The 27,381-nt window shown below is 40.1% G+C and overlaps 1 pseudogene; it reads right to left on the bottom strand.

Moving 5' to 3' along the window:
• Positions 1 to 5,945: 5,945 nt before the first annotated feature.
• Positions 5,946 to 8,116, bottom strand: LOC112578196 (annotated as a pseudogene).
• Between the last annotated feature and the right edge of the window lie 19,265 nt (positions 8,117 to 27,381).

Here is a 27,381-nt window from a genome sequence, read left to right as displayed (position 1 = left end):
GGAATGTTGAAAGCCAGGCTAATATTTTAGTAGACAATATTCTGTAGACAATGAGGATTTCCTGATGAATTTTGAGCAAGTGAAATTGTGTTTGGTGGTGATATATATCAATGGTTCCCAAACCTGGCTATGCATCAAAAATCATAGAGTTAGCCTGAAAGAATATAGAGATCCTTGGGACCTATCATATTTCTTACTTAATACATTTGGGCTAAGGTCCAAGAATCTATATTTATAAACCTCATGTATTTCTGATGGTCTATCATATTTAAGAGTGGATGGAAATATAGGATAGATTCAGTTCAGTTCAGTTCAGTCATTTATTCGTGTCTGACTCTTTGCGACCCCATGGACTGCAGCACACCATCACCAACTCCTGGAGTTTACTCAAACTCATGTCCATTGAGTCGGTGATGCCATCCAACCATTTCATCCTCTGTCGTCACCTTCTCCTCCCGCCTTCAATCTTTCCCAGCATCAGGATCTTTTCCAATGAGTCAGTTCTTCGCATCAGATGGCCAAAGTATTGGAGTTTCAGCCTCAGCATCAGTCCTTCCAATGAATATTCAGGACTGATTTCCTTTAGGATTGACTGGTTGGATCTCCCTGCAGTCCAAGGGACCCTCAAGAGTCTTCTCCAACACCACAGTTCAAAAGCATCAATTCTTCAGTGCTCAGCTTTCTTTATAGTCCAACTCTCACATCCATACATGACCACTGGAAAAACTGTAGCCTTGACTAGATGGACCTTTGTTGGCAAAGTAATGTCTCTGCTTTTTAATATGCTGTCTAGGTTGGTCATAACTTTTCTTCCAAGGAGTAAGTGTCTTTTAATTTCATGGCTGCAGTCACCTTCTGCAGTGATTTTGGATCCTCCAAAAACAAAGTCTGTCACTGTTTCCACTGTTTCCCCATCTATTTCCCATGAAGTGATGGAACTGGATGCCATGATCTCAGTTTTCTGAATGTTGAGCTTTAAAGCAACTTTTTCACTCTCTTCTCTCACCTTCATCAAGAGGCTCTTTAGTTCTTCTTAGCTTTCTGCCATAAGGGTGGTGTCATCTGCATATCTGAGGTTATTGATATTTCTCCCAGCAATCTTGATTCCAGCTTGTGCTTCATCCAGCCCAGCGTTTCTCATGATGTACTCTGCATATAAATTAAATAAGCAGGGTGACAATATACAGCCTTGATGTACTCCTTTCCCTCTTTGGAACGAGACTGTTGTTCCATGTCCAGTTCTAACTGTTGCCTCCTGACCTGCATACAGATTTCTCAAAAGGCAGGTCAGATGGTCTGGTATTCCCATCTCTTTCAGAATTTTCCACAGTTTGGGTGAGCCACACACTCAAAGGCTTTGGCATAGTCAATAAAGGAGAAATAGACGTTTCTTTGGAACTCTTTTGCTTTTTGATGATCTAGCAGATGTTGGCAATTTGATCTCTGGTTCCTCTGCCCTTTCTGAATCCAGCTTGAACATCTGGAAATTTATGGTTCATGTACTGTTGAAGCCTGGCTTGGAGAATTTTGAGCATTACTTTACTAGCGTGTGAGATGAGTGCAGTTGTGTGGTAGTTTGAGCATTCTTTGACATTGCCTTTCTTTGGGATTGGAATGAAAACTGACCTTTTCCAGTCCTGTGGCCACTGCTGAGTCTTCCAAATTTGCTGGCATATTGAGTGCAGCACTTTCACATCATCATCTTTTAGGATTTGAAATAACTCAACGGAATTCCATCACCTCCACTAGCTTTGTTGATAGTGACGCTTCCTAAGATCCACTTGACTTCGCATTCCAGGTGTCTGGCTCTAGGTGAGTGATCATAGGATAGATTAAGGTGCAGGAAATAATGCAAACAGGGAGACAGATAGGAGGTTTCTGGAAAAGTTCTGATACAGAATACTGGAGCACTGAACTGGAATATAATAGGAAAAAAATCAATATGACCATAATTGGGGGCTTCCCAGGTTGCACAGAGGTAAAAACATCCTCCTGCGAATGCAGGAAGCACAGGAGACATGGGTTCAATCCCAAGGTAGGGAAGATCCTCTGGAGAGGGAAGTGGCAACCCACTCCAGTATTCTTGCCTGGAAAAGTCCACAGACAGAGGAGCCTGGCGGGCTACAGTCCATGGGATCACAAAGAATCAGATACAACTGAGCACGCACACACACGAAGGTGGAATCCATATGGTTTAGTGAGTGCTGGACTGTACATCCCATGAGGCAAACATCAGCCTGTTTTACTGACTGCTATGTATTTCAGAGGAGAAGGCAATGGCACCCCACTCCAGTACTCTTGCCCGGAAAATCCCATGGACGGAGGAGCCTGGTGGGCCACAGTCCATGGGGTAGCTAAGAGTTGGACACGACTGAGCGACTTCACTTTCACTTTTCTCTTTCCTGCATTGGAGAAGGAAATGGCAACCCACTCCAGTGTTCTTGCCTGGAGAATCCCAGGGACAGGGGAGCCTGGTGGGCTGCCGTCTATGGGGTCACACAGAGTTGGACACAACTGAAGCGACTTAGCAGCAGCAGCAGCATGTATTTCAGAACCTTACAGACTGTACCTGATGTAGTAAGGGCTCAATAATATTGATATTAACTGAATGAGTGAATGAAAAAGAGAACATCAAAATGGATCCAAGTAACACTAGTGGTACAGACATTTAGGAAAGCTGGTTTCAGGAAAAATAATGGGGCAGACTTTCCACAGTTGAGTCAGAACAGTGAGATATTCAATGCTTTAGAATGATGGGGCCACTTGTGCCTACACCACGCTAGAGCACTGTGGCTAGGATAGTACCAGGAAGAAGAATTCTGAAGAGCATTTTCACTTGTCCAAAGCCTCTAGATAACTGTCTACAATATTGGGCTCTGTGAGACATTCAACTGTGTCATCAGGTCTTGCTGTGTTCTCTGACTGCAGGTGGGAGGTTCCCAACTAGGTGGTTTTCTACATCTCCCTCTTTACAGGTTTTAATTAGGTCAGCTCCTCCCACACCTCCAGTCTGCATCCATGAAGGATTTCGTACACATTCACCCACTCATCTGACTACACTTTAGCTCCTCTCATCTCAAGTGCCCTGTTGCATCTGCCATAGTTCTCTCCTCCACAACCCTCAACCCCAACCACCACAGTTCGATCCTGTATTTACTTGGCCCTTGACCTGAAAGGGTTCTGCTTCCCTTTCACAAAGGTTTTGGAGCTTCTGCTGGCTGGACCCTGATCATTCTCTCAGAAATAGTTTTTGTGCTTTCATTCTGCCTCTCTCTGTTCCTGGCCACCCTGGACATCAGCTTCCAGGCTGGGACCACATTATACTTTCTTCATTCTCCCCAAAAAGAGGGTAAAAAAAAGCATGTAACTGCTTTGAAAAAGAAATGGGACATTTCCATGCTCCTTATAAGAGGAATAAAAACCTAAACTAGACCTTTGGTCCATTTCCATTTAGGGTGAAGCATACATGGATATGATTATAAATCAAATAGAATGTCATCTTTCCTATGGAATCTTTTGTTTGTTCAGTCACTCAGTCATGTCCAACTCTTTGTAACCCCATGGACTGCAGTACGCTAGGCTTCCCTGTCCAGCACCATCTCCCAGAGCTTGCTCAAACTCATACCCATTGAGTCAGTGATGCCATCCAACCATCTCATCCTCTGTCATCCCCTTCTCCTCCTGCCTTCAATCTTTCTCAGCATCAGGGTCTTTTCTAATGAGTCAGCTCTTCACATCAGGTGGTCAAAGTATTGGAGCTTCAACCTTAGCATCAGTCCTTCCAATGAATATCAAAGGATTGATTTCCTTTAGGATTGACTGGTGTGATCTCCTTGCAGTCCAAGGGACTCTAAAGAGTCTTCTCCAACACCACAGCTCAAAGCCATCAATTTTTCAGCATTCAGCCTTCTTCATGGTCCAACTCTCACATCCATGGAGCCTTAGGAATTGCTTTAAAAATGTTTTAATAAGTTAAAATTAAAAGGACCACCCCACCACCCAGGTATCATATTACATTGGAATTAGCTGTGAGCAAGTCATTTCACTTTAAATAAGGTTGATTTTGCTAAATGATGACCACCATCCCTTCTAACATTCTTTAATCTAGTCAATGTATCCCTTTGTTTCTGACCCCTCTCTCCTGAAGTGGAGGAGAAGTTGAGATGGGGTATATGGACCAACAAACATTGGGGAGAAACACAGGAGTGACACAGGAGGTTAAATAGTCCAGCCAGGCTGGAGTGGCTTACCTGAAAAGAGTCTTCATAGCCATGGACAACTGATGAAGCCAAAGTCTGCAGGGGCCAAAGTCTACAGATGAATGAAGGTCAGAGGATTTGGGTATGTGATGGCCATGAGTAGCAGAGTCAGTACAAAATGAGAAGTGATATGGGGAAATTCCAAGTAGATAGGCTTTGCCCTGAATTTCTATCCCCTGTTTTTGTAGATAGTCATTTCCACTAAAGGGGGCCAGGATGGAACAGGGCTTTCTGAGGTCTAATCTTGGCTGCCTTGGCTGCATCCAAGGATTTATTGAGTACCTAGAGGTTGATGACAGAGAAGGCAATGGCACCCCACTCCAGCACTCTTGCCTGGAAAATCCCATGGATGGAGGAACCTGGTGGGCCGCAGTCCATGCGGTCGCTAAGAGTCGGACAAGATTCAGCGACTTCACTTTCACTTTTCCTTTCATGCATTGGAGAAGGAAATGGCAACCCACTCCAGCATTCTTGCCTGGAGAATCCCAGGGATGGGGGAGCCTGGTGGGCTGCCGTCTCTGGGGTCGCAAAGAGTCGGACACGACTGAAGCAACTTAGCAGCAGAAGTTGATAAAAAGTAATTGCAGTTTTGGAGTGTGTATTTTAAATCATTATATCTAGGCGCTAACACATCTTTATTAAACAAAATAGGAACCATTACAATCAACACATTTTTGCCAATGAGAAATGTTTGTTTATTCTGTAGCATAAAAATCCATGTTTCGGGATTCAACAAACCCTTAAAAAGTATTTTCTGCCTCCTGATGGTTGCGAAAGCATTTTCCCTGAAAAAGGCTGTAGAGATACTTGAAGAAGTGGTAGTTGGTTGGTGAGAAGTCAGGTCAATATGGCAGATGAGGCAAAACTTCATAGTCCATTTGTTCAACTTTCGAAGTGTTGATTGTTTAATGTGGTCAGACATTGTCGTGGAGAAGAACTGGGCCCATTCTGTTGACCAATGCAGGCTGCAGTTGTTGCATTTTTTGGTGCATCTAATCAATTTGCTGAGCATACTTTCTCAGATGTAAAGATTTTTCCAGGATTCATAAAGCTGTAGTGGAACAGACTGGCAACAGCCCAGCAAACAGTGACCATGACCACTTTTTGGTGCAAGTTTGGCTTTGGGAAGTGCTTTGGAGCTTCTTATCAGTCCAACAACTGAGCTGTCAAATAAAATCCACTTTTCGTCACATGCCACAATCTGATCAAGAAATGGTTTGTTGTTGTTGCATAGAATAAAAGAAGGTGATACTTCAAAATGACAATTTTTAAATTTGCAGTCAGTTCATGAGGCACCCACTTATTGAGCTTTTTCACCTTTCAAATGCCAAATGACCATAGAATGGTTGACATTGAGTTCTTTAGCAACTTCTCTTGCGGTCCAGAGGACCACTTTTGATGAGCCTCTCATTTGGTCGTTGTCAACTTGGATGCCCAGCCACTGTGCTCCTCATCTTCAAGGCTCTCATCTGCTTTGCAGAACTTCTTGAACCACCACTGTACTATATGTTCATTGGCAGTTCCTGGGCCAAGTGCGTTGCTGATGTTGCAATTTGTCTCCACTGTTTTATGTCCCATTTTGAACTTGAATAAGAAAACCACTCAAATTAGCTTTTTGTCTAACATTATTTCCCTAGTCTAAAATACATATAAAATAAACAGAAAGTAATGTCATTAGCAAGAAACATAAAATGAGAAATGCACATTAAAATGATGTATAACATGGCCACATTTATTTAAGAATGTATTCCAATATCAAATAGCAAGGTTCAACAGTGTAAAACCACAATTACTTTTGCACCAACCTTATACTCTCCTCTCTGATTTCCCTTCCCCAACTCCCATCCCAAGAGAAGCAACATTCTGCCAGACTGATGGACTTGGAGACATTCTCCCATTGTCTCAACTAGCTGTTTCTGAATAAAGGATCTACATTTCCAGTTATCAAAGGGAACAATGGGTAATGCCATTTAAAGAAAGGGAGAGGGTAATGTGTGATTGTGAAACCAAGGAGCCAGGCACCATTTTGTCAGGAGTGCAAATTTCTGGGTCTTCACGGAGGTGAGGGTATCAGGATGTACAGGATGTCACGTTGTACTCTGCCCTTTCCATTCTCCAGCTGTAGAGAGCACTGTCACTTAGGAAGATGAGTTTTTATTATAAGGATTGTTTGCCTATTTCAAACCATTTTTTCCCTCTTGGTTCTGATTTCTCATTCTTTGACTTTTAAAATCAACTTTAAAGAACACTTTTTGAAAAGTCAGGCTGTTGTCAACTTTTTACTATTACCAACATGATCATGACAAACAGCTTTATACATACATCTTTGTATGTTTGTTCAAGTATTTCCTGAGGATAAATTCCTAGAAGTAAAATTGCTGAATCAAAAGAAGTAGATGCTTGGGAGGAATTTAGTAAAATTTGCTAAATTACCCTCCAGAAATATAACAATATACATGTCATCAACTGATTATGACAGAATCCTTTTTCTGTATGCAACAAACATTTTCAAATCTTTGCTAATCGGAAGGTTAAAAATATGTCTCCTTCTTGAATTAATTTCATTTTCAGCTACCAAAGATTTTTTGTTGTTGTTACTTATGTTTATTTGCTACTTTAATTTCTCCTTTTTGTGAGTTTCCTTTTTATGTTCTTTGTCTATTTTTCTTTCACAACATTTAGCTTTATCTTATTTATTAAGCTCAGTCATGTCTGACTCTTTACAACCCCATTGACTATAACCCGCCAGGCTCCTCTGTCCATGGGATTCTCCAGGAAAGAATACTGGAATGGGTTGCCAATTCCTTCTCCGGGGGATCTTCCTGATCCAGGGATAGAACATGGGTCTTCCACATTGCAAGCAGATTCTTTACCATCTGAGCCACCAGGGAAGCCCTTATTTATTAATAAGAGGTCTTTATCCGTTAAGACTATTAACTGTTTATACACCATTGCAAGTGTTCCTCCAGTTTGTTCTCTCTCTCTCTCTCTTTTTTCTAATTTTTCTCCTGGTTTCTGATTAACAACATTCTCTCTTGTTCCATCCAGGTTATCAAATCTGGCTTGGAAAAAAACCAACCCAGAAAATCACAGATCTCATAATGGAGTTTCATTATTTGCTGATTCATTTCCTACTGCCACTTCTCCAGGACCTTCCACTCTTGCTCTGAAAAATACAAGGTCACATCATCAAGCATCATGGTTATCAGAATAGACCATAGCACTTCCCGGTCCCACTAGCCCCAGCCCCACAGTGCCCAGTGTCCTGGAAGCTCCCTGGACCTTCCCTGCCCCTTGGCCTCCCATTCTGCCAGACCCTTGTCCTTTGTGAGTTTTTTTTAACGCAGTGAAAACTTTTACATTTAGAATTAGTCAGCTGGACTCAGTTTAGATGATCCCAGTTTTGTTGGCAACATTCAAAGCATCATAGTCAGGAGCCAGCTGAACCTATGCCTTCTCCTCTCCATCAGATCTGATCAGGGTGTTGTCCTTAGCCATGTCAATGTCATAGAGCTTCTTCACAGCCTGTTTAGTTTGGTGCTTGTTGGCCTTGACAGCCACAGTGAACTCCAGTGTGTTGCTGTCCTCTGTGTTCTTCATGGTTGACTCTGTGGTGAGTAGGAACTTGATGATGGCATAGGGGTCAAGCTTCTTTCTCCTAGGGGCATTCTTCAGAGGATGTTTGGGCTGCCTCCTGAACCACAGTGTTTTGAACCATCGGAAGGTGGGTGACGTCTGGATCTTTTTTTGTTTCTGGCTGCGGACACCTTTCAACACTGCTTTCTTGGCCTCAGAGCCTTTGCTTTGGCGTCAGCTTTGGGAGAGTCAGGGGCTTCCTTCTTTGTCTTTGGTGCCATCTTTGTGAAAAGGCCTGTCCTTTGTGTTTATCATTGTTTGTAGCATTCACTTTGCTTTGTCTTTCTTGATCATACAAAATTTTATTATTATTATTATTATTATTGTTATCATTTGTGGCACTGTTGCTCAGCTTTTGGGATCTTAGTTCCCTGACCAGTGATCGAAACTGCACCCTGGCAGTGAAAGCACCAAGTCCTAACTACTGGAACACCGGGGAATTCCCAAAATTTTATTATTTTTGTTTAGACAAATCTATCTGATACTTGCCTTTAGAAAAAAATTTCTGAAAGAAGCCAGAGGGGAAAAAAACCACCTTAATTGTAGGCAACAAAGATATGAATTACATCAGACTTCTTTTTAGAAACCATACAAGCAAGAAGAGATTAGAGTGAAATATTTAGTGTTGAACAAAAAAAGCTACCAAACTAGATAGCTGTATCCAGTTAAATTATCTTTCAAAAGTGAAGGAGAAATAAAGACTTTTTCAGGCAAATAAAAGCAAAGGAACTTGTCACCAGTCATCCTGCCCTTATGAGAAATGGTAAAAGAGACTCTTCCAAGAGAAGAATGTATAGATCATATATCTGCTGCTGCTGCTGCTAAGTCACTTCAGTCGTGTCTGACTCTGTGTGACCCCATAGACAGCAGCCCACCAGGATCCACCGTCCCTGGGATTCTCCAGGCAAGAACACTGGAGTGGGTTGCCATTTCCTTCTCCAAGGCGTGAAAGTGAAAAGTGAAAGTGAAGTCGCTCAGTCATGTCAGACTCTTAGCAACACCATGGACTGCAGCTTACCAGGCTCCTCCGTCCATGGGATTTTCCAGGCAAGAGTACTGGAATGGGGTGCCATTGCCTTCTCTAGATCATATATCTAGACCTGTAGAAAATACATATTAGAAACTCAGATCGACATCTGAAGAAAGATGAATATTAGAAGAAACTAATGAAAGTAAAATAAAACTTTATATTTTTGTTATTCTTAATTGGTCTAATAGATAACTGCTTGTCCAAAAATAACAGTAGCAATAATGTATTGGTTGATTATAGCTTATGAATAAGTGAAATGAATGACAGCAATGTTATAAGGGACAAGAGGGGAAATTGGGAATCCTCTGTTATAAGGTACATGTCCTACCTATGAAGCAGTATAAATAGACTTACATTAGTTGTAAAAAAGTATAATCAATGGGCCAAGAGAAAATGGAATAATATAAAATGCTCAATTAAAAACAGAGAAGGCAGGATGGGAGGAAGCAGGGCAGTGTGAGGTCACTTCACTTCCTGTGTGCAGGGTGGCTTCCTGCACTCCCACCCTTGTTCTCTTGTGTGAATAAGAGAAGACGCCACCCTTGTGTGTCTCACGCAGGCCCCTGGAAGGGTCTGTCCCAGTTGGCTCTGCCTTACCACTGCAGCCATTCCCCTTGGCTAAAATTGACATCTGAAGACATGAAGAAGCAGATCTACAAACTGGCCTAGAAAGACCTGCCTCAGAGTGATCCTGAGATGCTCACATTGCCTGTGGCAGGCAATAAAATCTTGAGAATTCTAAAGTTCAAAGGACTTCCTCCTGATCTTCCTGAGGATCTCTAGCATTGAATTAAGAAACTTGTTGCTGTTCAAGAGTATCGTCAGAAGAATAGAAGGGATAAAGATGCTAAATTCCTGTTGATTCTGATTGAGAACTGCATTCACAGGTTCACGCAACATTGTAAGACCAAAACAGTTCTTCCCTCACCCCGCCCCCAAGCAATTTGGAAATCCTAGTCATCCACAGCCCCTGCTCTGGTTGCACAAATTTGTCTATGTACTCCAGCAATAAAATTATTGTTTAACCAGGAAAAAAAAAACCAGACAAGGCAGAAAAAGAGGGGAAGATAAGAAACAAGGAACAATGCAATGACTAGAAAACAGTTGCAAATATGATAGATATGAATAAATTATATCAATAATCATTTCAAATGTGAAAGGTCTAAACACACCAATTAAAAGATAGAAATTGAGGGAGTGTATAAAAACCATGTTGCTTTTAAGGAGCCTACTTTAAATGTAAAGACACATACAGATTGAAAGTAAAGAGGCAGAGACATATATGGGCTCCCCTTGTGGCTCAGCTGGTAAAGAATCTGCTTGCAATGGAGGAGACCTGGGTTCGATGCCTGGGTTGGAAGATCCCCTGGAGAAGGGAACAGCTACCCACTCCAGTATTCTTGCCTGGAGAATTCCATGGACTAAATAATCCATGGGGTCGCAAAGAGTAGGACATGACTGATTGACTTACACTTTCACTTTTAGAGACATAAATACCATGGTAACACTAACTTAAAGAATACTGGAGTAGCTGTATTAATTTCAGACAAAGCAGACTTCAGAAAGAGGAAAATTAACATGGTGTTAACACTAATAGTAACAATAATATTATTTTATAAATATCAATAGCAAGGAGAATTATTAATGATAAAGGGGTCAAGTCTCCAAGGAAACAACAATTCTGAATGTGTATCTGCTTAACAACAGAGCATCAAGATATGTGAAGCAAAAACTGACAGAATGCAAGGAGAAGTAGAGGAAGCCATTATTATAGTTAAAGATATGAACACTCTCTATTAGTAACTGACAAATCCAACAGACAGAAAATCAGTAAGAATACAGTTGAACTGAACAGCATTATTAATCAACTGGAGTTAACTGACAGTTATAGATTTATTTATCCAAAAACTGTAGAATACACACATTCTTCTCAAGCTTACATGGGATATTCACTAAGATAGCCCACATTCAGTGCCATAAAGCACACATTAACAAATTTAAAAGAATAGAAATCCCACAAAGTATTCTCTCACACCACAATGGAATTAAGCCAAAAATCAATAACAGAAAAATAAATGGAAATCCCAAAATATTTGGAAATTAAACCACATACTTCTAAATAACACATCAAAGAATATCTCTAAAAATCCTTAAATATTTTGAACTAAATGAAAATATAACTTAACAAAATCCATGGGATGCAGTGAAAGTAATGGTGTGTGTATGTGTGTTAGTCGCTCGGTCGTGTCCGACTCTTTGTGACCCCACAAACGGTAACCCATCAGGCTTCTCTGTCCATGGAATTCTCCAGGCAAGAACACTGGAGTGGATTGCCATTCCTTTCTCTGAGAGCAATGGTAAGAGAGAAATTTATAGCACTGAATTCATATTTTAGAAATGGAGAAAGATTTAAAGATAATAGACTAAGCCTCCAATTTAGGACAGAGAAAGAAAAATAATATAAACCTAAAGCTAGCAGACTACATTAGGGCAGATATCAATGAAATTGAAGACAGGAAAATAATAGACAAAATCAGTGAAACCAAAACCTGGTTCTTTGAAAAGATCAATATTTTCCATTGGATCGCCAAAGTAGACATACCAATGGCCAGCAGGCACATGAAAAGATACTCAACATATCTACTTATTAGAGAAATGTGAATCAAAACTACAATGAGATATGACTCACACCAGTCAGAATGGCCATTATTATAAAGTCTATAAATAATAAATGCTGGAGAGGGTGTGGAGAAAAGGAATTCAACTGCATAGTTGGTGGGAATTTAAATTGGTGCAGCCACTATGGGGAACGGTATGGAGGTTCCTTAAAAAACTAAAAATAGAGTTATCATATGATCCTACAATCTCCTGGAGGAGGGCATGGCAATGCACTCCAGTATTCTTGCCTGGAGCATCCCCATGGACAGAGGAGCCTTGTGGGCTACATTCCATGGGGTCACAAAGAGTTGGACATGATTGAGTGGATAAGCACAGCATCTACAATCTCACTACTAGCCCTATATCTGGACAACAGTCTAATTTGAAAAGATATATGCACCCCAACATTCATAGCAGCACTATTTACAATAGCCAAGACACGGAAGCAACCTAAGTATCCATCAACAGATGAATGAAGAAAGATGTCATATGTGTATGTATACCACTGCTGCTGCGTATTCACTTCAATCATGCCCGACTCTGTGTGACCCTATGGACTGCAGCTCGGCAGGCTCTTCTGTCCATGCGATTCTCTAGGCAAGAGTACTGGAGTGGGTTGCCATGCCTTCCTCAGGAGATCTTCCCGACCCAGGAATCAAACCCATGTCTCCTGCATTGCAGGCAGATTCTTTACCGCTGAGCCACTAGGGAAGCCTGTGTTATGCATACATATATACATATGTGTTTATCTATATACTATATTATGTAATATATATAAATTAGGACTTTAGGATTAACATATACACACTAGTATATATAATACAGATTAGCAACAAGGATCTACTGTAGAGCACAGGGAACTACATTCAATGTCTTATAATAAGATTTAATGGAAAGGAATCTGAAAAAGAATATATATATATATTCAATCACATATATAATTGAATCATTTTGGTGTACACCTGAAACTAATATAACATTGCAAATTCACTATACTTCAAAATTTTTAAATGGTTAAAAATATATATTTGCCTTTGGAATATTTCTTTTTTAAACTGTCCTGACTCTTTACCAAAGGACAATTTATATACAATAAACTTACCCATTATAAGTGTACATTTGTATCAGTACTTCCAATAGAATTTGTACATGGTAGAAATATCCTACAATATGCAAAATCCAATCAGTGGCACTAACTACCCCAAATATGGCTAGTGTGATCTAGAAAATATAAAATATATTTTTTAATTTTCTAATATTTTTATTGAGGTAAAATTTATGTTATGTAAATTTTGCCATTTTACCATTTTAAAGTGTATAATTCACTGGCATTTATTACCTTCACAGTGTTACACAACCATCTCTATCAAATTTCAAAACATTTCATCACCCAAAAAGGAAACTCCACACCCGTCGAGCAGTAACTTCCCATATCCCCTTCCCCCATCCCTTGGCAATCTGTAATCTGCTTTCTGTTTCTTTGGCTTTGCCTATTCTGGATATCTCATATAAATGGAATGCTGTAATACGTAGATCTTTGTTATCTGATTTCTTTAACTTAGCATAATGTTTTCACGGTTCATCCATGTAGTAAGTAGCTTGTGCAAGTATGCCATTCTTTTTTGCAAATCCATAGATGGTAGCCCACCAGGATCCTCCATCCATGGAATTCTCCAGGCAAAAATACTAAAGTAGGTTGCCATTCCCTTCTCCAGGGGATCTTCCTGACCCAAGGATCAAACTCAGGTCTCAATGCATCGCAGGCAGATTCTTTATCGTCTGAGCCACCAGGGAAGCTCTTTTATAGATATACCACAGTTTTTTTATTTGTTCATCGGTTGATGGACATTTGGGTTGTTCTTACCTTTTGGTTAAAGGCATTAAAGATAAATAGTGCTGGTGTGAAAATTCATACCAACTTTTGTTTGAATATCTATCTTCAGTTCTTTTGGGTATATATCTAGAAGTGGAATTGCTCGGACATGGTAATTCTGTTGCTGTTGTTGTTCACTCCCTGACTCTTTGTGACCCATGAACTGCAGGACACCGGGCTTCCCTGTCCTTCTCTATCTCCCTGAATTTGCTCAAACTCATATCCATTGAGTCAGTGATGCCATCCAATCATCTCATTCTCTGTCATCCCCTTCTCCTCTTGCCCTCATTTTTCCCCAGAATCAGGATCTTTTCCAGTGAGTCAGCTCTTCACATCAAGTGGCCAAAGTATTTGAGCATCACTCCTTCCAATGAGTATTCAGGGTTGACTTCCTTTAGGATTGACTGGTTTGATCTCCATGCGGTCCAAGGGACTCTCAAGAGTGTCCTACAGCACCACAAATTGAAAGCATCGATTCTTCAGCACTGAGCCTTCTTGATGGTCCAACTCACATCCGTACATGACTACTGGAAAACCCATAGCTTTGACTATATGGACCTTTGTTGGCAAAGTGATGTCTCTGCTTTCTAATATGCTGTCTTGGTGCTAATTTTATTTTTAACTTTTTAAGAAACTGCCAACATGTTTTTCATTGCAACTCTACTACTTTACATTCCCATGAGCAATGTATACTGCAAAGTTTCCAATTTCCCTACATCCTCATCAACACTTTTCCTTTTCTTTTCTTTAAATTATAGCCATCCTAGGAGTATGAAGTAGCATCTTACTGCAGTCCTGATTTGCATTTCTCTGATGACTAATGATGTTGAGCATCTCTCATGTGCTTATTGGCCATTTGTATGTCATCTTTGAAGAAATACCTATTTGGTTCTTTGCCCATTTTGGAATTGGGCTGTTTGTCTTTTTGTTATTGAATTGCAAGAATTCTTTACAAGTTCTGGATATTCCTTATCAAATATATGATTGGCAAATATTTTCTCCCATTTTTTTTTTTTACTTTTGATGGTGTCCTTTGATTCACAAACATTTTTTATTTTTATGCCAAATTTATCTATTTTTTGGCTGTGCCATGTGGCTTGTGAGATCTTATTTGCCCAACCAGGGATCCAACCCAGCCCCTTGGCAGTGAAAGTCCAGAGTCCTAACCACTGGACTGACAGGAAACTCCTTGTTACTTGTGCTTTTGATGTCATATCTCAAATTCTATTGCTAAATCAAAGATTATGAAGATTTACTCATAAGTTTTTTCTAAGTGTTTTATAATTTTAGTGCTTACACTTAGGTTTTTGGTTTGAGTTAATATTTGTATATGATATAAAGAAGGGATCTAGCTTCACTGTTTTGCATGTGTCCATCCAGTCATCTGAGAACAATTTGTTGACAAAAATCTTTCCTTGTTGAATGGTCTTGGCACCATTTAATTAACCACAGATTTATAGGTTTATTTCTGGACACTCAATTCTTTTCCTCTGAATAATACAACTTTAATCAATTTAAATTTAAATAGCCATATGTGCCTAGTGGCTATCATATTAGACAACACAAAATTAGATGAGTTTTAGTTAATTGATATAGTTGTGCAACCAACACCACAATCTAGATTTAGAACACTTTCATCATAGGATTTTTTTTAAATTTTATGTTACTTCTTCTTTCCACATGATTTTTAGTTTTGCTTCAATCAAGTTTTGACTAGGATCCAGCTTCCAGGTGTGTGTGTGTGTGTGTGTGTTTTGTTAGTAGAATTCATAAAATTTTGGATTAACTTGTTGGCTACTTTTCCTTTTGACTGTTGATTGACATCAGGGCAAAAATAAAATGATAATTTTGCTTAAGAATGGAGGTCAGATGGAAAAAGGAAATTTGAGAGTAAAGGGCATATCCTGGGAAAGGTGATAGAGAGGACATTTGGAACACAATGGACAAAACTAAGGTCACTTTTCCAGGATCAAATCTAGAAGAGGGACGTTCCTCGAAGCCAAGTCTCTCCTAGCCAGAGTTCTTTTGGTAAATGTTTATTCTTTAAGGGATAAAATGTCCAATAGTTCATATTTTTCCCTCTCTGACTCTGTTCCATTCTGAGATGGTGAACTGGCTTATAGAGGAGGAGTATCACTTACATGACCACATGGCAGTGGAGGCATTATTTTGACCCTTACCATGTCCTCTGACTTCTCACTGGCCTTGGTTGTAAAGTGACTGAATCAGATAGTTTCCTTAGCTAGAGACAATGGAGGGAAAGCAAGTCCTGTCTGACTATTGTGGTTGATATGCTGGCGACCGTAACTGGAACTCCATCGCCACAACTAGGTGTTCTTGGTCCTAATATTCCCCACCTCTGGATCTCTCTTTATTCTATCCCCCATTCTTTCCTAGTCTGCTGAAGCTCCCAGCTCCTGGCCCTCTGGTCTACCACCCCTCCTCCCCCCACCCCACCCCCAACATACTGGCACTGATGTTTTCTGGTCTTCTTCTCCTAGGGCAGCAACTTTTGGATAGAAGTATACTTTGCACTGTGTAAAAAATAGCATGGTCTGAGTTCTTGAGGTTAGCCATTGATGTGTAAAGTAATTTAGAAGGTCTTTTTTCATAACACCAGGCTTTCACTGTAATTTTTTTTTCTTTTTTGCTGGAGAAAAAATAACTGAGCAATGATTTTTTTTTAAGCAGATTCCCATCCATCTCCTGAAGCGCTGAAACCTACTGCTACAGTGGATGGTAAGTCCCACGACAGCAAGATTTAGAAAATACAGAAATATGTATGACGATATTATATACATTCACACCCCATGTTAGACTCTCTTTTCCCCATACGCTTCATAAAAGAAAGACCTCGTGAACCATTTTTATTTCTATATAGCTCCTAGAATACTACATGGCACATAAGAAGTATATACAAGTTTCCTGAGTGGATAGATAAATGAATGAGGTACAACTCCATCCTGCTTTAGTTCAGAATGACTAAATTTAGGTAGAAAATTATGCTGCTCATAAAAAACTAAGCAGAAATGAGTTTCAAGTCACCTAATTGTTATGTTTGTTCATGCCACTATTTTCTGAGTCCAGAATTAACTGTTTCATCTAGTTATCGATCAACGTTACATAAAGCTAATATGAATACAAATAATTCTTCAATCCCTGCCCTCTCCAAAGGAACTGCTACACATATAATTCAAATGATCAGATAAATGTGTACCTGATGTGTGGATGTTTTTAGGTTGAAGAATTTCTGGATGAAAGGTTAATTTTAACTAACCAGACTTGGTCTTGCATATTACACATTTTCGTTAACATTGTTGCTCCCCAGAGAAAAATTTCCCTCTGTTGAGTTGCTATGAGAATTCAGAATTTTTTTACTCTGAAAGTAATATGAACCTACCATAGAAAAATTGAAAATTAACAAGAATTTTTATTAGAGGTTTTGGTGAGTGGGTGGTGAATGTACGCATATTTGGAGAAACATTTTTTGCTACATCAGAAAGGTAGAGAGATTTGGAGGCCTGAGATGGGGAAGACCTGGAATTGTTGAAGCCAGAAACCAAGCTGTTTAGGTACCAGCTTATCTAGGTGCTGCCCAAGGAAGGACAACAAAAAGGAAAACTTATCTGGCTTGAGAGAAGGAAGAGATGAGGTATGGATTAGCCATGGTTCTCCAGAAAATCAGAACCAATAGAGGATATATAAAGAGACTTAGGAGGAATTGCCTCACACAATCGTGGAGGCTGAGAAGTCCAATCTGCCATCTGTAAGCTTGGAGACCCCAGAAAGCTGGTGACGCCGTTCCAATCCAAGTCAAAAGGCCTGAAAACAGGGAAAACAGATGGTATACATTTTAGTACAGTTCTAAGGGGGCTTCCCTGATGGCTCAGTTGGTAAAGAATCTGCCTGCAGTGCAAGAGAGCCAGGTTCAATTCCTGGGTCAGGAAGATCCTGGAGAAGGGCATGGCAGCAGACTCCAGTATTATTCTTGCCTGGAGAATCCTGTGGACAGTGGAGCCTGGCGGGCTACGGTCCATGGGATTGCAAAGAGTCAGACACAACCAAAGCAACTAAGAACACACACATCCACAATTCCAAGACCTGAACCAGAGAGCCAATGGAGTAAGTTTCAATCCTAGGGCAGGAGACTACCACTATCCAATTCAAGTAGTCAAGTAGTCAGGCTACTGCTGCTGCTAAGTTGCTTACATCTCCTGCACTGACAAGCCATGGTCTTTATCACTAGCACCACCTGGGAAGTCCAAGTAGTTAGGCATAGAGGGCAAAGTCTCACTTCCTTCACCCTTTTTTTGTTCTATTCAGACTCTCAACAGATTGTGTAACTGGGGAAGGGAATCTGATACGGATTCAAATGCTCATTTCTTCTGGAAACACCCTCACAGACGCACCTAGGAATAATATTAACTGGGTATCTGGACATCCCATGACCCAGTTAAGTTGATGTATACAGTTAGCCATCACAAGGCACACTTAAAGGGAATATATAAAGGTCTATGAACTGCACAGTGTAAAACCATCCTCTTTCTTATAAAATCTTGAGTAAAAATCAACACTTGGTATTAATGGAATCCTAGGGAACAAAAGGGATATTGAGTCCTATTTAGCAGAAGGTTCAAGGCTATGGCAGAACCACAGTCATAAGTACTAACATGGAAAAATTTTTTAAAGAAGAAAATATAAATGCCCTGTAATTCCACTTTATAGGAATGACTTCTATTTACCTTGTGGTATTTCCCCCCTTCTTTTGCATATGTATGTATGTGTATATATATATATATATATATGTACGTGAGTATACAGGTGGCACTAGTGATAAAGAATTTGCCTGCTAATGCAGGAGACACAGGAGACTTAGATTCAATCCCTGGGTCTGGAAGATCCCCTGAAATAGGAAATGACAACCCACTCCAGTAACCTTATCTGGAAAATATTGTGGAAAGAGGAGCCTGGAGGGCTACAGTTGATGAGGTCACAAAGAGTCAGACACAACTGAGCACACACGTACACATATGCAATAATATTGGGACTGTATTGTATGGTATTTTATCCTACACTTTTCTGGTCACTATCAGTCCGTCATGTCCGAATCTGCCACCCCATTGACTGCAGCATGCCAGACTTTCCTGTCCTTCACTAACTCCTGGAATATGCTCAAACTCATGTCCATTGAGTCCGTGATGCCATCCAACCATCTCAGCCTCTGTCATCCCCTTTTCCTCCTGCCCTCAATCTTTCCCAGCATAGGGTCTTTTTCAATGAGTCGGCTCTTTGCATCAGGTGGCCAAAGTATTGGAGCTTTACTTTCAGCATCAGTCCTTCCAATGAATATTCAGGATTGATTTCCTTTAGGACTGACTGGTTTGATCTCCCTGCAGTCCAAGGGACTCTCAAGAGTCTTCTCCAACACCACAGTTCAAAAGCATCAATTCTAAGGCATTCAGCCTTCTTGATGGTCCAACTCTCACATCCATACATGACTACTGGAAAACGATAGCTTTGACTATACGGACCTTTGTCAGCAAAGTAATATCTCTGCTTTTTAAAATGTTGTCTACATTTGTCATAGCTTTTCTTCCAAAGAGCAAGCCTCTTTTAATTTTCATGGCTGCAGTCACTATCTGGAGTGATTTTGGAGCCCAAGAAAATAAAATCTGTCACTATTTCCATTTTTTCCCCATCTATTTGCCATGAAGTGATGGGGCCAGATGCCATGATCTTAGTTTTTTGAATGCTGAGTTTTAAGCCAGCTTTTTCACTCCATCTTTCACCTTCATCAAGAGGCTCTTTAGTTCTTTGCTTTCTGCCATTAGGGTGGTGTCATCTGCATATCTGAGGTTGTTGATATTTCTCTGGGCAATCTTAATTTCAGCTTATGCTTCATCTAGCCTGGCATTTCACATGATACACTTGACATATAAGTTAAATAAGCAGGGTGACAATATACAGCCTAGACGTATTCCTTTCCACCTTATATTAAATCATGAGTATTGAATATTATTAAATATGGTTTAAAAACATGATCTTTAGTGGCTGCATAATAGTTCATCAAAGCATATATACCAAAGTTATTTAATTACTTCTCTATTAGAGATATTTATCAGTTTCCAACTTTTTATTAGTACAAGAACTCTAGCATGAATATCTTTTAATGTAAATTGACATATGTGCTTAATTGCTCAGTTGTGTCCAACTCTTTGTGACCCCATGGACTGTAGCCAGCCAGGCTCCTGTGTCTGTGGGATTCTTCAGGCAAGAATACTGGAGTGGGTTGCCATGCCCTCCTTCAGGGGATCTTCCTAACCCAGGGATCAAACCCAGGTGTCCTACATTGCAGGCAGACTCTTTACCATCTGAACCACAAGGGAAGCCCCTAAACTGATATGGGCTTCTACAGTTCTTTCCTTAGGATAGAGTTCAAGAAGTTAAAGTGCATGAAAACTTTTGACTCTTGCTCTATTCTTCTATTTTGCCAAAACATCTTTCAAAGTGTGTGATTTATACTCTCATTAGCACAACAACAAAAAATTATTTTCACCTGTTTTTGTACTTTCTATAAATTAATAACAAGGTGTATACTCTTTGTGTCTAGTTTCTTTTCCATAATACATGTTTATGAGATTCATTCATGTTGTTGCATAAGGTTGCAGATTGTTTTCTTCTTATTGCTGTTAGAATTCCATTGTGTAAATGTACCACAATTTATTTATCCACTGATGAGTATTTGGGCATTTTCCCATTTGGTATTACGAATATTGCTGCTATGTCATGTCTTTTGGAGAAAGAATTTGGTGTAAAATTGCTGAGTATGCACATATTTAATAGATAATGTAAAAATTGCTTTCAAAGTGGTCATAACCATTTTATATCCCATCAGCAAGGTGTGAGAGTTACAGTTGTTTCACATCTTTATCAATATTTAGTATTGTTGGTCTTTTTAATTGTAGCCATTCAGGTAGGGCTTCTCTGATAGCTCAGTTGGTAAAGAATCCACCTGCAATGCAGGAGACCTGGTTTCGATCCCTGAGTTGGGAAGATCCCCTGGAGAAGGGAAGGGCTACCCTCTCCAGTATTCTGGCCTGGAGAATTCCATGGGGTTGCAAAGAGTCAGACATGACTGAGTGGCTTTCACTTTCACTTTCATTCTGGTAGGTATGTGACACTATCTCATTGTGATTTTAATTTGATTTTTCCTGATGACTGATACTGATGCCTTTTCATGTGTTTCTTAGCCATTTAATATACTCTTTCATGAAGTATCTATTCAAATTTTTGCTCTTTTTTCCTACCTAGTAAGTTGGATAAATACATGCAAAAATCTTTTCCCACTCTTTAGGTTCCTTTTTTTTCTCTCAATGGTATCTTTGTGTGAATGGAAGTTTTAATTTTAGTACAGTTTATCAATTGTTTTCTTTAATGATTAATACTTTTTGTGACTGTTTAAATAGTCTTTATCCATTCCAAGATTATGAAGATGTTCTTCTATGTTTTCTTCTGTATGTTTTTTTTGTTTTTCCCCTTTCATGTTTAGATCTGGAATTCATTTGGAGCTGTTTCATGTGTATCATGTGAGGAAGAGGTTCAGATGCATTTTATTCCATACGCTATTTAATTGAAAGACCATCTTTTACCCTCTGCCTTACATTATTTGTTGCCTTTGTTGTAAATCAGGTGACCATGCTTATGTGGTTCTGTTTCTCTATTCTGTTCCAATGGTTGATTGGTTTGTGTATTCTTGATCCATTAGAACAGTGTCTTAATTACTAGAATATCTGATAGTTTTAGTTTTTCAGCTGGTTTACAAGATTGCTTTGTTTGCCCACTTCTATATTGGGATACTAGAAAATTTTTTCTTATTGCTATGTAAAAATTCCTTTCTTGTAAAGCATATTAATCCTTTCCTGTTATATGTAAATGAATATCTTCCAATTTATCATTTGACTTTTGATTTTGTTTATAATCTCTTACCATAGAGTAGTATCAAATTCTTACAAGCTGAAGTCTATTGATATTTTTTATTTTCTCAACACTATTTTTACACTTACAATGTTTTCCCCCAATCTCCATGAAATTTAAATGTATCATTTTTATTCAAAATATGGAACATGTGTGCCTACATGAAAACAAATGCTTTCTTCTATAACGTAATCAGTTGTCCTCCCTTGTCTACAGTAGGAAAATGAGGTTCAGGGAGGGCAAGAGGGCAGTCAGTCCTGCTTAAAATTAAAAACTGAGAGTTCTAAGAAAGCACTGGCTTACTGCCCTGAATCCCATCCACATGGATCAGTTGCCCTTGGTAGAAAAAAATATTGCCCCTATTTCATCTGATTTCTCTGGGAAGGTTATTGACCCAGTCAGCAGAGTGGATTGCCATGATAGTATTACAAGGAGTTGGTGGGTCTGGGTTCCCAGGACTGGAGTTGAAGCTGACAGCCAGCCAGGATTACCTTGCTCCAGAAGTGATCAGCACTCATAATCAAGAGCCTGCTGGACAGGACACTGTTCCTGCCTTCAGAAGTACTGTCTCAACCCTATGGCTCACAGGAGGCTGCCTGGGAGCCACTGACCACATCAGTGAAATTTGTAAATGTGCCTGACCAAAGCAGCAACAGCAGCTCAGCTCACAGAATTCCCCATGTATACTGTCTCTTCTAGAAGCCCAAGGGGAAAGAAGATAGTTTTTCTTTTTCCTTTTTGATAAAACCAAACCATTGCAGATATTATTAAGATGCAGAGTAGAAGCCCAACCAATGAGGTAGAAATATGGTTTACATTCCAACTTTATTTTGATCCTACGCTCATTTTTTTTCTCTGCAGGGGAAATAAGGGGAAGCCATAAAACCCCTCTTGGCTCTACATGTGTTGTGCTTAGTCATGGCCAAAGAGAATTTTATGGGAATGTTTGCTGTGGGCCAGTGAAGCATTTTCTCTTTCATCGTTTTTAAAAAAAAAAAATTAACTAAAACAAAATCTCTTAGCTCCTCCCACCAAAAAAAAAGAAAAAAAAGAAGAAAAGAAAATGAAAAATCCATGAGCTGCTTGCCTTACTATGAGAGTTTTTATAATTTAGTGCTTCCTCAAAATTAATGTATAGGACTGATTGCAGTTATGAAACATTGAAAACTTGGGCTTTTCAGCCACTTAATGTCCTGTTCAGCTATCCTTGGAGGAAAGCCAAAAGGGATTAAAATCTTCTGAAAGACTAAAAGATGATTATCTTCTTTGGCTCTACTGTTTGACTTTAAATCTCTAGCTTTCGAAAAAGCTAGAATAAACCAGTTTCGATGGTGACAGCTTTTTTCCTTCTTCTTAAAATGATGTTAAATTATGTTCCTATATACACCTACAATCTCATATTTTAGATGAACTGCAATAAACTGCAGCCTTTGCAGACTGTGGTTTTAACATTACAGAGGGAGCTCCTACTGCCTTTCAGTGAGTTCCCCATCTACAACTAAAACCTCAAAATTCATACTGGAATTTCACCTTTTAATGAGATTTTCCTGGGATAAAAGGCAATTACTCTTAAAGGTTGATACTAATTATTATCTCAGCACAAATGACTTTACCAGGCCTTCTTTCCAGGGCTAGCTTTGACAGAAAGATGTTACATGCTCTGCTGGGAGCCAGTCTCCGCTGAGCAGGGAGGTGGCAGGAGCAGGGAGAAGGTACAGAGCTGGCAAAAGACACACACTCAGGGTCTCTCAAGACTGGGAAGTCATCTTGCTCTGGCTCTGCAGAGGGAGCCAAAGACTTTCAGAGACTGTGTTAAGACCTCACTCTTATCCAGCCACTCAGCAGCTGAGCTCTTCAAGTGTTTGGACCTACTTTGTCTTTGGATCTAGGCAAAGACTTCTCTGGTGGCTCAGATGGTAAAGCGTCTGTCTACAATGCAGGAGACCTGGGTTTGATCCCTCGGTCGGAAAGATTCCCTGGAGAAGGAAACGGCAACCCACTCCAGTACTCATGCCTAGAAAATCCCATGGATGGAGGAGCTTGGTGCAGGCTACTGTCCATGGGGTTGCAAAGAGTTGGGCATGACTGAGAGACTTCAGTTCACTCACTAGGCAAAGACAGAAGTCATACTGTAACAGGAGGGAAAGGGGCAGGGCACAATTTTTGAAAGAATGACATAGCCCAAGGACACAACATAAACCCATTAGAATCAAATGGGACCAAGATGGCAGACAAGACAGAACTTGATCCTCAGTCAGTAAGTGAAATGACACACCCAGAGTTGCCATGACAGTTCCAGTTCAGTTCAGTTCAGTTGCTTAGTCATGTCCGACTCTTTGCAACCCCATAGACTACAGCATTCCAGGCTTCCCTGTCCATCACCAACTCCCAGAGTTTACTCAAACTCATGTCCATTGAGTGGGTGATGCCATCCAACCATCTCATCCTCTGTCATTCCCTTCTCCTTCCACCATCAATCATTCCCATCATCAGGGTCTTTTCAAATAACTGAGTTCTTCACATCAGATGGCTAAAGTATTAGAGTTTCAGCTTTAACATCATTCCTTCCAAAGAATATTTAGGACTGATTTCCTTTTGGATGGACTGGTTGGATCTCCTTGCCATCTGAGGGAGCCTCAAGAGTCTTCTCCAACACCACAGTTCAAAAGTATCAATTCTTCAGCACTCAGCTTTCTTTAGAGTCCAACTCTCATCCATACATGACTAATGACAGTTCCAAGGGACTGTTAAAGGACCAAGGAGTGGGCAGTGATGCAGATTCTGGATATCTCTGCCCCTTCCCCAAAATAGTTGGAATAATCCTCCCACTCATTAGCATATGAAGTTACCCAACCTATAAAAACTAACCATGCCAAATTTTGGCACAACACTTGCCCTCTGCAATGGCCGACACTCTCTGTGGAGTGTGCTTCTCTCTGATCTGAATAAATCCACTTCTTACCTATCACTTTGTTTCTCACTGAATTCTTTCTGTAATGAGACATCAAGAACCTGAGCTTCATTAGATCCTGAAACCAGGTACTGTGGGTTTTGGCTGGGTTTGAGCCCCAGCCACATGGGTTTGCGTCCCAAGCAAGGTTTTGGCTAGGTTCGAGTCCCAGTCACATGGATTTGAGCCCCAAACTGGGTTTTGGCTGGGTTTGAGTCCCAGCACACAGGTTCACAATCACATAGGTTCAAACCACAATCATAGAAAACTAACCAATCTAATCACATGGACCACAGTCTCGTCTAACTCAATAAAACTATGAGCCATGTCATATAGGACCACCCAAGATGGGTGGGTCGTGGTAGAGAGATCAGACAAAATGTAGTCCACTGGAGAAGGGAATGGCAAACCATTTCAGTATTCTTGCCTTGAGATCCCCATGAACAGCATGAAAAAGCAAAAAGATAGGACACTGAAAGACGAACTGCCCAGGTCAGTAGGTGCCCAGTATGCTACTGGAGATCAGTGGAGAAATAACTCCAGAAAGAACAAAGGGATGGAGCCAAAACAAAAACAACAGTTGTGGATGTGACTGGTAATGGAACCAAGACTCAATGCTATAAAGAGCAATATTGCATAGGAACCTGGAACGTTAGGTCCATGAGTCAAGGCAAATTGGAAGTGGTCAAACAGGAGATGGCAAGAGTGAACATGGTAGGAATCAGCGAGCTAAGATGGACTGGAATGGGTGAATTTAACTCAGATGACCATTATGTCTACTACTTTGGGCAAGAATCCCTTAGAAAAAATGCAGTAGCCACCATAGTCTACAAGAATCCTAAATCCAGTACTTGGATGCAATCTCAAAAATGACAGAATGATCTCTTTTCATTTCCAATGTAAACCAATCAATATCACGGTAATCCAAGTTTATGCCCCAATGAGTAATGCTGAAGAAGCTGAAGTTGTACGGTTCTATGAAGACCTAAAGGACCTTCTAGAGCTAACACCCCCCAAAAATGTCCTTTTCATTATAGGGGACTGGAATGCAAAAGTAGGAAGTCAAAAAACACCTGGAGTAACCGGAAAATTTGGCCTTGGACTATGGAATGAAGCAGGGCAAAGGCTAATAGAGTTTTGCCAAGAGAATGCACTGATCATAGCAAACACCCTCTTCCAACAACACAAGAGAAGACTCTACACATGGACATCACCAGATGGTTAACACCGAAATCATATTGATTATATTCTTTGCAGCCAAAGGTAGAGAAGCTCTATACAGTAAGCAAAAAAAAAGACCAGAAGCTGACTGTGGCTCAGATCATGAACCCCTTATTGCCAAATTCAGACTTAAATAGAAGAAAGTGGGGAAAACCACTAGACCATTCAGGTATGACCTAAATCAAATCCCTTATGATTATACAGTGAAAGTGAGAAATAGGTTTAAGGGACTAGATCTGATAGATAGAGTGCCTGATGAACTATGGATGGTTCATGACATTGTAAGGAGGCAGGGATCAAGACCATCCCCAAGAAAAGAAATGCAAAAAACCAAAATGGCTGTCTGAGGAAGCCTTACAAATAGCTGTGAAAAGAAGCGAAGCGAAAAGCAAAGGAGAAAAGGGAAGATATGCCTGTTTGAATGCAGAGTTCCAAAGAATAGCAAGGAGAGATAAGAAAGCCTTCCTCAGTGATCAGTGCAAACAAATAGAGAAAAACAATAGAATGGGAAAGTCTAGAGATCTCTTCAAGAAAATTAGCGATACCAAGGGAACATTTCATGCAAAGATGGGCACAATAAAGGATAGAAATAGTATGGACCTAACAGAAGCAGAAGATATTAAGAAGAAGTGGCAAGAATACACCGAAGAACTATACAACAAAGATCTTCACGACTCAGATAATCACGATGGTGTGATCACTCACCTAGAGCCAGACATCTTGGAATGTGAAGTCAAGTGGGCCTTAGAAAGCATCACTATGAACAAAGCTAGTGGAGGTGAGTTGGAACCCCAATTGAGCTATTTCAAATCTTAAAAGAAGATGCTGTGAAAGTGCTGTACTCAATATGCCAACAAATTTGGAAAACTCAGCAGTGGCCACAGGACTGGAAAAGGTCAGTTTTCATTCCAATCCCAAAGAAAGGCAATGCCAAAGAATGTTCAAACTACCGCACAATTGCACTCATCTCACACGCTAGTAAAGTAATGCTCAAAATTCTCCAAGCCAGGCTTCAACAATATGTGAACCATGAATTTCCAGATGTTCAAGCTGGATTTAGAAAAGATAGAGGAACCAGAGATCAAATTGCCAAGAACCGCTGGATCATCGAAAAAGCAAGAGAGTTCCAGAAAAACATCTATTTCTGCTTTATTGACTATGCCAAAGCCTTTGACTGTGTGGATCACCACAAACTGGAAAATTCTGAGGAGAAGAGAATACCAGGCCACCTGACCTGCCTCTTGAGAAATCTGTATGCAGGTCAGGAAGCAACAGTTAGAAATGGACATGGAACAACAGACTGGCTCCAAATAGAAAAAGAAGTATGTCAAGGCTGTATATTGTCATCCTGCTTATTTAACATATATGCAGAGAACATCATGAGAAATGCTTGGCTGGAAGAAGCACAAGCTGGAATCAAGATTGCTGGGAGAAATATCAATAACCTCAGATATGCAGATGACACCACCCTTATTGGCAGAAAGCTAGGAAGAACTAAAGAGCCTCTCGATGAAAGTGAAAGAAGAGAGTGAAAAAGTTGGTTTAAAGCTCAACATTCAGAAAATTAAGATCATGGCATCCGGCCCCATCACTTCATGGCAAGTAGATGAGGAAACAGTGGAAACAGTGTCAGACTTTATTTTGGGGGGTTCCAAAATCACTGCAGATGGTGACTGCAGCCATGAAATTAAAAGACGCTTCCTCCTTGGAAGAAAAGCTAATACCAACCTAGATAGCATATTAAAAAGCAGAGACATTACTTTGTCAACAAAGGCCTGTC

The sequence above is a fragment of the Bubalus bubalis genome, chromosome 12 (assembly GCF_019923935.1).
Source record: "Bubalus bubalis isolate 160015118507 breed Murrah chromosome 12, NDDB_SH_1, whole genome shotgun sequence".
In the NCBI taxonomy this organism is placed as follows: domain Eukaryota; kingdom Metazoa; phylum Chordata; class Mammalia; order Artiodactyla; family Bovidae; genus Bubalus; species Bubalus bubalis.
Note: the sequence above shows the minus strand (reverse complement) of the source record. Positions and strands in the feature narration are given on the sequence as shown.